This window comes from Macrobrachium nipponense, chromosome 37 (assembly GCF_015104395.2).
Source record: "Macrobrachium nipponense isolate FS-2020 chromosome 37, ASM1510439v2, whole genome shotgun sequence".
NCBI classification, from domain to species: domain Eukaryota; kingdom Metazoa; phylum Arthropoda; class Malacostraca; order Decapoda; family Palaemonidae; genus Macrobrachium; species Macrobrachium nipponense.
In genome coordinates, this window is record NC_061097.1 from 63404157 (window position 1) to 63417752 (window position 13596).

The window sequence follows — 13596 nt, forward strand, 5'->3', positions numbered from 1 at the left end:
CTAGCTCATTTCAAGCACTATCAGATAACATAGATAAAGGGGTATCTATCTCAAACGAAGGTTTCTTGTGGGCAAAGAGGGACAATCCCGAGAAAAGACTGGGAAGTTAACATGGTTCGACTTACAGTTCTGTCTGCGTGCGAGTTGTACTGACGTCCTTAGAGACGACAGAGTTACGTACCTTGACCCTGGAATACAAAACAAAAAGAAACATTAGCCTCACATGATATTCAAACTTTTACTGTCGCAAGCTAAATAGACAGTGAAAAATAAGCCAGTAAATATGTAAACAGTATATGATGAAATTATATTCTCAGTGGTTTTTTTTTATGAAACTCAAATAAAAATTGATAAATCTATACGAAGTTACCGGTTGCCATTTAAAAAGATATTAGTATAATTAAAAGAGAGAGAGAGAGAGAGAGAGAGAGCGAGATGAGAGAGAGAGAAGAGAATCCATACCGATATAATTATATGTGTTTAGAGTCAGATTTTTATTTTTGTCCCTGTGTTCAACACTGACTGTTTAGTTATTTTAGCCAGTTACTCAATTATTTTACACAGTTACACAATTGATTTAGACAGCTACTCAATTAATTCTGTGAATTTGACATTATTTTTGACATTCAACAAAATGGACTTTGAATAAAATGATAATAATATGAAAATCCACCACTGTCAAGCTGTAAATAATGGCCTTACTATATGTAGATATTATCAGGACAATTGAGACCATCAGTATGGTGAATACAAGTTAAAGCGTTGACGTTTTTCCAGCCAATAAGTAAAAATGAAAAAAAAAAGTTAATTAAGTTGTCAATTTTATCAAGACTGAAAACTAAAACTTTGAGAGGAGATGGAACGTTTCTCACCAACTTATTTCTCTCTTTCTCTTTCTTTTCTGACATTTTAACAACAATTCAGTTCAAAATATCAGTTTCAGAAATACTCAAAATTTCTTATCAGAAAAAGACCGATGCGATTTTTTTTTTATATATTTTTTGAGTCAATCATTTTTTGTCAACACTTTATTACGCCAGCCGAACTTTTTTTGACTCAGTTTAAGTTTAAAGAGGAAATGGGTCAGTAGTAAATTTCCCTTCGCCTCAGAGTACGAGAGACAAGAATGAAATATTGGATTAAGGAAACAGCTCTCTCTCTCTCTCTCTCTCTCTCTCTCTCTCTCTCTCTCTCTCTTTGTCAAAACCTTCGAGGTATCAATTCTAATCTTGAGAACGTTTCACAAACGTTTCAATTTTTTGACCCGTTTTCAAAGAAAAGTAAACATCTTTCAAACTGAAACAGTTTAAAATAAACTCTTATTCGATTTGTCTGGCTACAGAACTGGACGGTACATAAGAACGTGAAGTTCTTTACTGAAACTGACAGACAGACAATAAAAACAGAAAAATAAAAAATACTACCTGACAGACGAAGGCAGAAGCTAGCAGGGTCGCCAAGACCAGACAGACGCCAGAGATCTCCATCGTTGGAGCGACGGAGAAGAAGAGGAAAAGAAAGAAGAAGGAAACGGCTGGACTGATCCTTTCTGGACTCAGGGGAGCTGTTCTTCGGCTCTTCGGGAAAGAGGAATCAGTCTCGACTGACGACGATGTGCCTCTGCTGTGGTTTTTGTAGCTCTTCTGCACCACGAGGGGTGACCTTCGGAGTTCAGTCACAATTGTGCCCCTGGTGAAGTCACGTGGACCGCCGCCGACGAGTAATTTAGTCGGTGTGGGGAAGGGGGTCATTTGTGGGGGAGGGGTTTGTGTTCATAATTGCATTTTTCTGCGTGTGCACCTTTGGCCTTGAAGCGATCAGCAAATGGCTCTATCCTAGACAGGCTTTGTTTTATTCCTCATGTTGAAACGGTTATAACCAACAGAATTATTTCGTGGTAACTTTAAAGTCGGTTCAGTCAGAATTTCGTACCAGTCCTTATGCTGATAAATGCAAATGCGACTTCATAACGTTAAAGAAATAGTAAAATACTATCTTGAGTTTTTAGAATATCCTCAAAAATATCTTGTACACTTAGAATTAAAACTTCCATAAAAAAAAAAAATCTTATACTTCTAACTGACTCTTTGAAGGTGTTTAGACGAAGGAATAGAAAATGGAAACAGAGGGAAGGTACTGAATGAATCCAGTAGGTTTCAACAAAACCTTTTGAGAAATATTTCACCCTAATAACTAACTACACCAGAACTAAAACCAGCCCTGTATTTCAAAATGTCTTATCATCATGGAATGGTGTTATCTACAACGTAAAAGAGATCATTTGCTTAAATTGATATAAGACTTCGAATACGAGTCTTTAAAACGATACACGAGATTCCTCCTCTGATCTCCCACAGGACATTGATGTCCATGAAATGGGTTCTAACATCAAGAGAAGGATGCCTTTTTTGGAAAAATATTGACTGAAAACTTGTATTATTATTATTATTATTATTAGTTTATTATTATTATTATTATTTTTTTTTTTTTTTGCTCTATCACAGTCCTCCAATTCGACTGGGTGGTATTTATAGTGTGGGGTTCCGGGTTGCATCCTGCTCCTTAGGAGTCCATCGCTCTTCTTACTATGTGTGCCGTTTCTAGGATCACATCTTCTGCATGAGTCCTGGAGCTACTTCAGCCTCTAGTTTTTCTAGATTCCTTTTCAGGGATCTTGGGATTGTGCCTAGTGCTCCTATAGATTAGGGTACGATTTCCACTGGCATATCCCATATCCTTCTTATTTCTATTTTCAGATCTTGATACTTATCCATTTTTTCCCTCTCTTTCTCTTCAACTCTGGTGTCCCATGGTATTGCGACATCAATGAGTGATACTTTCTTCTTGACTTTGTCAATCAACGTCACGTCTGGTCTGTTTGCACGTATCACCCTATCCGTTCTGATACCATAGTCCCCAGAGGATCTTTGGCCTGATCGTTTTCTATCACTCCCTCAGGTTGGTGCTCGTACCACTTATTACTGCAAGGTAGCTGATGTTTCTTGCACAGGCTCCAGGGGTGGAGGGCTTTTGCCACTGAATCATGCCTCTTTTTGTACTGGTTCTGTGCAAGTGCCGGGCATTCACTTGCTATGTGGTTTATGGTTTCATTTTTCGTATTGCACTTCCTACATATGGGGAGAGATGTTATTTCCGTCTATCGTACTTTGAACATATCTGGTTCTTAGGGCCTGATCTTGTGCCGCTGTTATCATTCCTTCAGTTTCCTTCTTTAGCTCTCCCCTCTGTAGCCATTGCCAATTGTCATCGCTGGCTAGTTCTTTAGTCTGTCTCATGTATTGTCCGTGCATTGGTTTGTTGTGCCCAGTCCCTCGTCTTTCTGTTTCTTTCTCCTGTCTCTGATATTCTGGTCTTCATCTACTTTTATTAGTCCTTTCTTCCCATGCACTCTTAGCCACTCGTCTTCACTGGTTTTCAGATATTGCACCAGTGCTCTGTTTTCGATGTTGACGCAGTCCTCTATACTTAGTAGTCCTCTCCCTCCTTCCTTTCGTGTTATTATAGTCTGTCCGTATTTGCTCTTGGGTGTAGTGCTTTGTGTATTGTCATTTGTTTCCTGGTTTTCTGATCTATGCTGCGGAGTTCTGCCTTCGTCCATTCGACTATTCCTGCGCTGTATCTGATTACTGCACTGCCCATGTGTTTATGGCTTTTATCATATTTCCGGCGTTGAGTTTTGACTTGAGTATCGCCTTGAGTCTCTGCATTATATTCTTTCCTGATGCGTGTCCTTCATCTCTTGGTGTTTTTATATCTCCTCCTTCCATTATTCCAGGTATTGTATCCTGTCTCATCTATGTGTTTGATGTTGCTCCCATCTGGTAGCTTTATCCCTTCAGTTCTTGTTACTTTGCCTTTTTGTATGTTGACTAAGGCGCATTTTTCTATTCCAAACTCCATCCTGATGTCCCCAGATACAATCCTTACCAGTCTGGATTAAGGTATCTATTTCCTTGATGCTCTTACCATACAGCTTGATGTCGTCCATGAACATCAGATGGTTGATTTTGTTACATCTTTTCTTGAGTTGGTACCCGGCATCCATCTTCTGTAGTACTTTTTGTCATGGGAATCATGGCTATACGAAGAGTAGTGGGGACAGTGAGTCGCCCTGGAAGATCCCTCTCCTGATATTAACCTCTGCTAGTCTTATTCCAGAGCTTGTAAGTATGTATTCCAGTTGCGCATTGTATTTTTGAGGAAGCTGATGGTATTTTCCTCTGCCCCATATATTTTCAGGCATTCTATTAGCCATGTGTGTGGTATCATGTCGAAGGCTTTCTTATAGTCTATCCATGCCATGCTTAGGTTGGTTTTCCTTCTCCTACTGTTCTTCATTACCATTTTGTCTATCAGGAGCTGGTCTTTTGTGCCCCTACACTTCCTTCTGCAGCCTTTCTGTTGGTGGGGGATGGTGTTTGTCTCCTTCCTTAGGTAGTTGTATAGCCTTTCACTGATGATACCTGTTAGTAAACTTCCACATTATTGGTAGGCAGGTGATAGGCCTGTAGTTACTGGCTATATTTCCCTTACTCTTGTCTTTTTGTACTAAGGATGTTCTTCCTGTGGTCATCCATTTGGGTGCTTGGTGATTTGAGATCACAATGCTGGAGTTGTTCTGCTATTCGTGGGTGTAGGGCCTTGAAGTTTTTTTGTTTGAGCCAGTATCCATGGACTTCATCGGGCCCTGGGGCTTTCCAGTTTGGCATTTTCTTTAGTTGGTGTTCTGACTGTGTCTGTCTGAATGATCTGTGAATCTTTGTTTTATTCTCCCTGTTTCTTCTTCCTTGACTTCCTGGAGCCATGTTGCATGTTTGTTGTGTGATACCGGATTGCTCCATATGTTTTCCCAGAGTCTCTTACTTGGTCCGGCTTCAGGAATTTCTGGGTGGTTGTCTTCCCCTCTTAGTTGGCTGTATAGTCTTTTCTGGTTGGTCCGAATAGTTTGTTCTGTTGGTATCCCTTATTACCTGTTCATGTACCGTTGGATCTTTTATTATTAATTATTATTATTATTATTATTATTATTATTATTATTATTATTATTATTATTATTATTATTATTATATTATTATTATTATTATTATTCAGAAGATGGACCCTATTCGTATGGAACAAGCCCACCACAGGGGCCACTGACTTGTAATTCAGGCTTCCAAAGAATATTACGGTGTTCATTAGGAAGAAGAAACAGGAGGTCGAGGGAAATACAGAAATAAGAGATGTCACTTATGAAAAGAGAAAAAAATGAATTAGTAAACACATATTGCTGAGAAGGTGTCAGTCAGGCATTTGTTTTCGAAGCGAGGAACTGGAAGTAAGTTGTTGAATACATTTCTCCTCTTCGTCACGTTTTTGATGCCTGGCGTCATCAAAATGCGGCGCCAAAGTTAATTGTCGGTAACACCTGCGATATCACTGTTTTGCTTTGTGTTTGAGGAACTCGTGGCAGATTTGGGGGTTAAATTAACCCCATTGGGGTAGATTATAATGCTAGGGGGGGTTAGCAACAAGTGTGCAAGTTGAAAGGCGCAATAAGGACTCTTTTCCGTTGCTTTTGTACTGATGAATTCGTTCGCTTTAATCCCCTGAATAAATCAATAAAAAAGTTTACAGAGACTTACAGTTTGTTGTTGAACGAAAAAATCCAACTATTTAATACCATTTATTATCATCATTGTTATTTAGATGAAGATGGGACAAAGTGACGTTAAAATGGAATTGGTCATCGTAGCTACTTTAGAGATGACAAAGGACATGTTTCATGCGTCTGTGTCTGATGATGAGTTTTTATTTTTTTTTTTTTTTTTTTTTTTTGGTTTTTTTTTTTTTTTTTTTAAAAATTTTTTTTTTTTACCTAGAACGGACCCACTAGGTTACCCCAGAGTTCAAATTCATCTCAAAAATTCCCCTTGAAGTCTGTCACAACATCTCCACGAATCAGCAAAGGAAATTACGGAATGCAAAACCAGATAACGCCATAAAAATTGAACTGAATTATATCTAGTTTTGAAATTGTCTTAACAGAGTTGTCGTAGAAACAGATGTAGTGTCTTTGAAATGAATCGTCTACCTATTCGGCCCAAGAGCTTGTGTGAGAGCAGGTCAGCTCTTCTGGCGACAGATCACTTCATAGGGAAAGAGAGATTTGCGAATCTCTGCTTATGAGATTTAGATTTTCTTGAGGATTTGTTCCTAGTGAGGTAAATATATTTAGTACTTAATAATGTATTTTGTGGGTTGATATTAATCTGTAAAGGAAATCCGGCAAGAGAAAATGACAAACATAGACACTGTCGTGTAAATAGCGCTCATATTTTGTAGAAGAATGGAAGGCGCAATTCAGTCAGAACAAATAAAAAACAATGTCTAAGCTACCTTAAGTTCAACCTAAATCTCTCTCTCTCTCTCTCTCTCTCTCTCTCTCTCTCTCTCTCTCTCCATCCCTTCATAATTTCCTGATTCCCATCATGGAGGCCATCGTTTTAGAGGAATTTCTCTCTCTCTCTCTCTCTCTCTCTCTCTCTCTCTCTCTCTCTCTCTCTCTCTCTCTTTCTTCCATTCCTTACATAATTTCCTGATTCCCATCATGGAGGCCATTCAGTTTTAGAAGGAATTTCTCTCTCTCTCTCTCTCTCTCTCTCTCTCTCTCTCTCTCTCTCTCTCTCTCTCTCTCTCTCTCTCTTTTAGCTTTAGCTACTAGGATGTCGAACGTTTGTTTAAAAGCCCAGGAATACTATAATATGTAACGAAAGCAAGCGAACAGAGAGAGAGAGAGAGAGGAGAGAAGGAGAGGAGAGAGGAGAGAGAGAGAGAGAGAGAGAGAGAGAGAGAGAGAGAGAGAGAGGGTAATTATTGTAAACGTAAGTTGACGAGCAAGCAAGTAATTCAAATTCAAAGTCAAAAAGTTTATTGATATACATCAAATTTCAAAAGATTCCAGGGAAAAAAATAATAAACAAATAAATGAATAAAAATAAAAAAGTAACGAAAAGCAAACATTTGAAATGAGAAGAATATTATATAAAATTCTTCTCATGTAAAATATTTACTTTTCGTTACTTTTTTATCTTTAGTTCATTTTATTATAAAACCCAAATTTATACAAAAGCAAATGCCAAACTATAATGCAAATTTTATATAAATCAAATGTTCATAACATAATATAACGAAATTACAATAGGCTAAAGTCATACAAAACAAATATGACAAAAGTAAACTTTATATTAAAAGAAAAATGTTAAGAAAAGGTATAAAAAAAAGTTATAGAAAATCATACTATAGAAAAGGCAAATGGCTCACGATTACTTATTCCAAAATAAATCAGAAAATTTCTTTACAATTTTGGAACAAACGTCAATTTTCAGAAAATATCTTACTTGATTTGTTACCTCATCTATTCTGGGGTTAGGAAACTAATAATTTGTTACATTCCATAACATAATGTTGTAAAGTATGTTTCCGTAACCTACCGCATAATTTATATTTAGAGTTTTCATCGTCAATGTATTCCCAAGAATATTCATATCCCAAACGTAACCTCGTTATTAAAGTACCTAGTTTAAATAATGCCCCTCCGTATATAATATATACAATATTGCTGTTTTCGGACACAAACAAATAATGTCTCATACTGACACTAACATTGTTTAAAAATTTGTCGAATTTCAGCCGCTTCCCACAAAGACCTCTTTGTTTTTAGCCCTTTCTCTATTCGCAAGCAAGTCATTCCTCTCTCTTTGCCCACAGCATATTCAGTCAATGTTCCTTGTATGGAAATTCCCGATGGACTGATGGACAAGACTCCGAGAAATGATCTCTCGCAAGAGAAATGACCCTCGAATTCGACCTGTATACAATTTTTCACAAAGCAAGAGTAATAAACTTCATGCGCATTCACTTTCCATATTTTATAAAAAAAAAAAAAAAAATCATCTTATCCGTGACAGTAAAACGGCTTGAAAGGTGTAACAGGAGGAAAACCTCGCAGAAACCACATGAAACAATTATTCTTAGAAGAGGGAGGAAAGTAAGATGAAATAAAGGATATGAGCGGAGGTACAGTAAAAATAATGAAAGGGGTTTGTTGCTAGGGGCCTCAGGAGGGGGCGCTCCAAAGAACCTTCAGTAATGCCTACAGTGCACCAATCCCCCCTACGGGGTCAAAAGAGTAGGTGACGTGAGGAATCGTTCGTAGGCAATGGAAAATAGCTGCCACGTCGTTCAGACTTAGTTGTTGTCTTCTGATTGGTTAGGTTAATCCACGAAGCTAAACAGCGGCGTAAAACAACTCTTTATTCTCTACCAACTCCGCAGATGTTTCAAGAGCACGCGCTCCAATGTCGAGGTCACTCGTTTTACAGCTTAACAACAATTATATACAAATAAAAATAAAAAACACTTCCTAGTTACGTCGAGCAGCGCCAATACTTAAATTTAGTTCAAATAAATAACAGAATTTACCAGACAACAGCTGTGTCAAGGACCTGCTATTTTTACTCAGTATTGATTTTTGTGCAAAGCAAAAAGCGATATTGCTAACAGCTGCTCCCTGCCTTCCTGGTTTGAGTCACTACGTGCTAACAGACCAAGGGGCGCTGGGTACATGAATAAACCGCATAAAACAATAAACAATATACATAATAATGCATACATACATATTCACTATATCTATATATATATATATATAATATATATACATACATATATATATTATATATATATATATATATATATATATTATATTATATATATAACGTATAATATATATAGTATATCAAGATGAAAGGCCCATAAAACACTATTTTAACGTTGCAACCATATATTTCGAGCGCTTCCTCCTGTGCTCGAAATATGTGGTTGCATCGTTCAAATAGTATTTTATGGGCCTTTTATCTTCATACTATACTATTGTTATTTACAGTAAAAAGACATTTATATCACGTATATATATATATATATATATATATATATATATATATATATATATATATATATATATATATATATATATATATATATATATATATATATATATATATATATATATATATATATATATATATATATATATATATATATATATATATATTATATATATATATAAATTACACATATCAATATATTTTTATTTATAGGAATTAAATATATATACACTTATTAATATCCGTGATTTATACTCTTTACTCACGGCCACATAACTTTGAAGCACATAACTTTGAAGCACATAATTTTGAAGCCCATAATTTTGAAGCATATAATTTTGAAGCACATAATTTTGAAGCATATAATTTTGAAGCACATAATTTTGAAGCACATAATTTTGAAGCCCTTGATTTTGAAGCACGCAAAAGGCTTCAAGTACCTTAATAATTCACTTGGATTTTCATACGTTTATTTTTTATAAAATTATTTCTTCTTTCTGTTTCATTTTCCTAACAATAATAATGATAATAAATGTTACCACCCACCCTTTCATAGCAATAATTTCAGCGTGGTTTTCAGCGCTGAATGACCTCATAAGACGCAGCACTTGGGATAAATTTTATATTCCAGTTCCAATTCCCACAAAAACCTTAATTTTTTAAAGGAAAAAACATAGTTCCAATTCCCACCCAAAACCTTCATATTTTTTAGGAAAAAATAGTTCCAATTCCCACTCAAACCATTTTATCAGAAAAACGTTCCAATTCCCACTCAAACCTTCATTTTCTTAGAAAATAAGTTAAAATTCCCGCCCAAAATTTCATTTTCTTTAAAAAGAAAATCCAATCCCCACCCAAAAATTCATTTTTGTGGAAAACCCCAGTTCTAATTCCCACCCATTCCTTTATTTTCTTAAAAAAAGAAATTTCCAATTCCCGCCCAAAACTTCATTTTGGTAAAACAAAAATAGTTCTAATCCCCACCTAAACCTTCATTTTCTTTCAAAAAACTAGTTCTAATTCCCACCCAAACCTACATTTTCTTAAGGAAAAAAATGTCTAATTCCCACCCAAACATTCTTTTTCTAATGGAAAAAAATATTTAATTCCCACCCAAACATTCATATTCATTTTTTTAAGGGAAAAATGTCTAATTCCCACCCAAACCTTCATTTTCTTAATAAAAAGCAATTTCCAATTCCCATCCAAAACTTCACTTTGGTAAAAGAGAATAAAAAACAGTTCTAATCCCCACTCAAACCTCCGTTTTATTAAATAAAAAAAAATAAGAAAAATAAAACAAATAAAACAGTTCCAATTCCCACTGATCTAACACAGATTTCATTCCTTTTACTGTTCCTCCGTTCGTGTTCTTTTTCTTCCATCGTACTTTCCAGCCTCTATTAACATTCATTTCATAATGCTAAGGCTTTGAGGTTCTCCTCCTGGTACACCTTTCCAACCTTTTCACAGTCAAATTTCTTTTTCAGGGCTTTGTGTCCTAAATTCTGTATTCTATTCTACGTAACCTTTAACCTCATCATCTGGCTTTTTTCCACTTGTTTTCAGTATTTATCGCCAATCAACGACAAACCATTACTGTAATTCTATTCTTATCGGCTTTTTTTTACCTTCAAGTCTATTCCTTCAGTCTCACCCGCTTAGTCAAATAATCATTTTTATTCTTTGCATTCCAAACAATAAAATAAAAAAATGTCATTGTTTTGGAGGGGGGAGTTGAAAATAAATTGTTTAAAAAAATGTTAAATTACACGTCATTTGAGGAAAACCACCGAAATTGAGGACGAAGGAGAGAGAGAGAGAGAGAGAGAGAGAGAGAGAGAGAGAGAGAGAGAGAGAGAATATGTTATGTTGCTGACGCACGTTCATAACCTCTCATTTGTGTGTGTGTGTGTTATGTTTTATGTACAGACTTCCTGTTATTGTTCTCTCTCTCTCTCATATACAAGTGCGTGTGTGTGAGTGTGTGTGTGTGTGTGTGTTATGCTTTATGCACAGGCTTCCTGTTACTGTCTCCCTCTCTTGCGTTAATCAATTGCACTTTCGCGTGCTTAGAACCAGTGAACATTATAGAAATGATCAATGTGTTTCCACACTGGTAGTTGGGCTTAAAATATAGCTGAGTTAAAACTCCCCACAACAGCTGTCAGCTAGTGGAAGCGTGCAAGTTCTCAGACCTTCGGCCACTTGGCGGTCAAGGCTCCCAAATTATATCAACGTAGTAACGGGCTTTAGTTTTTAGACTGAAGATTCGCAATGTTGTTCCGCAACTGTTGTCTGTTTATGTTTGTAGACCTGTTCAAGTAGTACTGAGGAATAGTCAGAATCCAGCCTTGAAATAAAAATTGAAAATTGAATAACTCTACGGGTTTTACAACGAATGTTTAACTACAGCATCAGGCATCTTTTAATTGAAATAAAATCTACTTTCATAATTACCTATTTTAGACATGCAAACCTTCAGTGCATTGCTCAGCAGTTAAAGCAACCATGAGAAAATCATAATAATGAAAACAGACCTACATAAAATTACTGCAGTTGAGACAGCAATTACTTTTAGTTTAACACGTTTAAAAGATGGTTCAATCCTTCCCAGGCGTTTCCCCCCAGCCCCCAAACCCCTCCCTCTTTCTCTCTCTCTCTCTCTCTCTTACTAATGCGCGTGCACGTATATCTTATTGAGCGGATATAAAAATATGAAAGCTGCTATATATCTTTATATATCTATCTTATATATATATATATATATATATATATATATATATATATTATATATATATATATTATATATATATATATATATATACGTATATATGATGTATTTGACTTTTGTTTAATCCTTTCGAGGTGTTTCTTCTTCTTCTTCTTCTTCACAAAACAGAACCAACTCCTTGTGGTCCAAATTAACCTTTCTAATCCCGTTCGGAATTTGGCTGAAGAACATTTGTTCTTTCTGCAGGCAATCCTTCCTAATCTTTTCTTTAATCCTCGTGGGCGGTTCCTCATGCACACACACACAAACGTACACACACGTACAAATAAATAATTAAATCATATATATATATATATATATATATGCGAATACCACAGGAAAATGATAGGCAGAAATCCAAGCGCTTTTGTCTTTACTAAGACATTGTCAAGGAACGAATGAAATACAGTTGGAAAGAGACTTATCAGGTAAACAAAAAGATCAAGAATACCAGACGGTTAATTAATTGTCAAAAGGGTACAAATCAAAGAGATATTCCAGGATTATCGGAGCTCACACGGTCACAAACCTAAACATAGCTTTAACCCTAACAGAAACTACAACGTATCGATATTAATCCTGAACATGAAAAAACTTAATATATTCATTTTGTTGCTTATATTTATCTACAACTTACACACACACACACACACACACACACACACACACACACACACACACACATATATATACTATATATATATATATATATATATATATATATATATATATATATATATATATAAACAATTGTTATAATCTGAATTGAGGATCATATATCAAAATAAAGAAGAAACACTAAGAAGAAGAAGAAGAACAGCATTTTAAATCCTTAGATTGACCTAGAAACGAGCGACAAAGGAGGGGGGGGGGGGGGGCGGTGAGTGGTGGGGGAACTTACTGAATCCTTCTGGGGGTCAACATCCCCACCTTAATTATCATAATCCCAGATCAGAAATCTGGATGGGCGCCTTCATTAATTTCTTTTTTTTTTTTTTGGGGGGGGGGGTGGGGGCCGGTGGGGCCGGTGGGCTGAAGGAAGGAAGGACTTGGCTTTCTCTCTGCAGATCCTAATTCCTAAATCCTTTCTGTGATCCTCTTATGAAGTTTCTCCTCACCCACGCACACGTGCAAATAAATAAAAATAAATAAAATAAATAAATATAACCGCCAAGGAGAAAAAAGTTGAGACGCAGAACAACTAATAAAAAGTTTATTGCTATTATTTAAATTAAATTAAAAACGTCAAAATGATTGATTAAATATTATATTCAACCGTTGGGGGAGGAGGGGGAGGAGGAGGGGAGGCGTGTTGGGGGTGGGTGTAGGGGCTGGGCTACTCAAAAGAAAGTCATCCTCGGCTAGGGGGCTGGGCTACTCAAAAGAAAGTCATCCTCGGCTTCAACTGATTATATATATATATATATATATATATATATATATATATATCTATATATATATATATATATATATAAGAATATAAAAGTCTACATAACCAATTACTGAAAATGGGTGGGGAAACAACCTGATTATTGTTCGGGCAAAAAGGGAGATACTTGGAGGGGGGGGGAAGGTGGATGAATGTCTGCTTTGGAGGTAGGGGTAGGGGGCACCAAGAGAAGTCCCCAACCAAATACCATCCCACCCACCCCCGCCCCCACCCAAAACAGGCTTGAACATGTACTCTATATATATATATATATATATTATATATATATATATATATATATATATATATACATATATATATATGAATAACTTGATCACGAAGTATATAAAACGTGATGCTATGTATAAATAAAAGTTTTTTTGCCACGAAGGAAAAAAATGAAAAAAGCGAGTTAGCCGAGTATTTTCGGTCCTATTCGGACCCTTTAC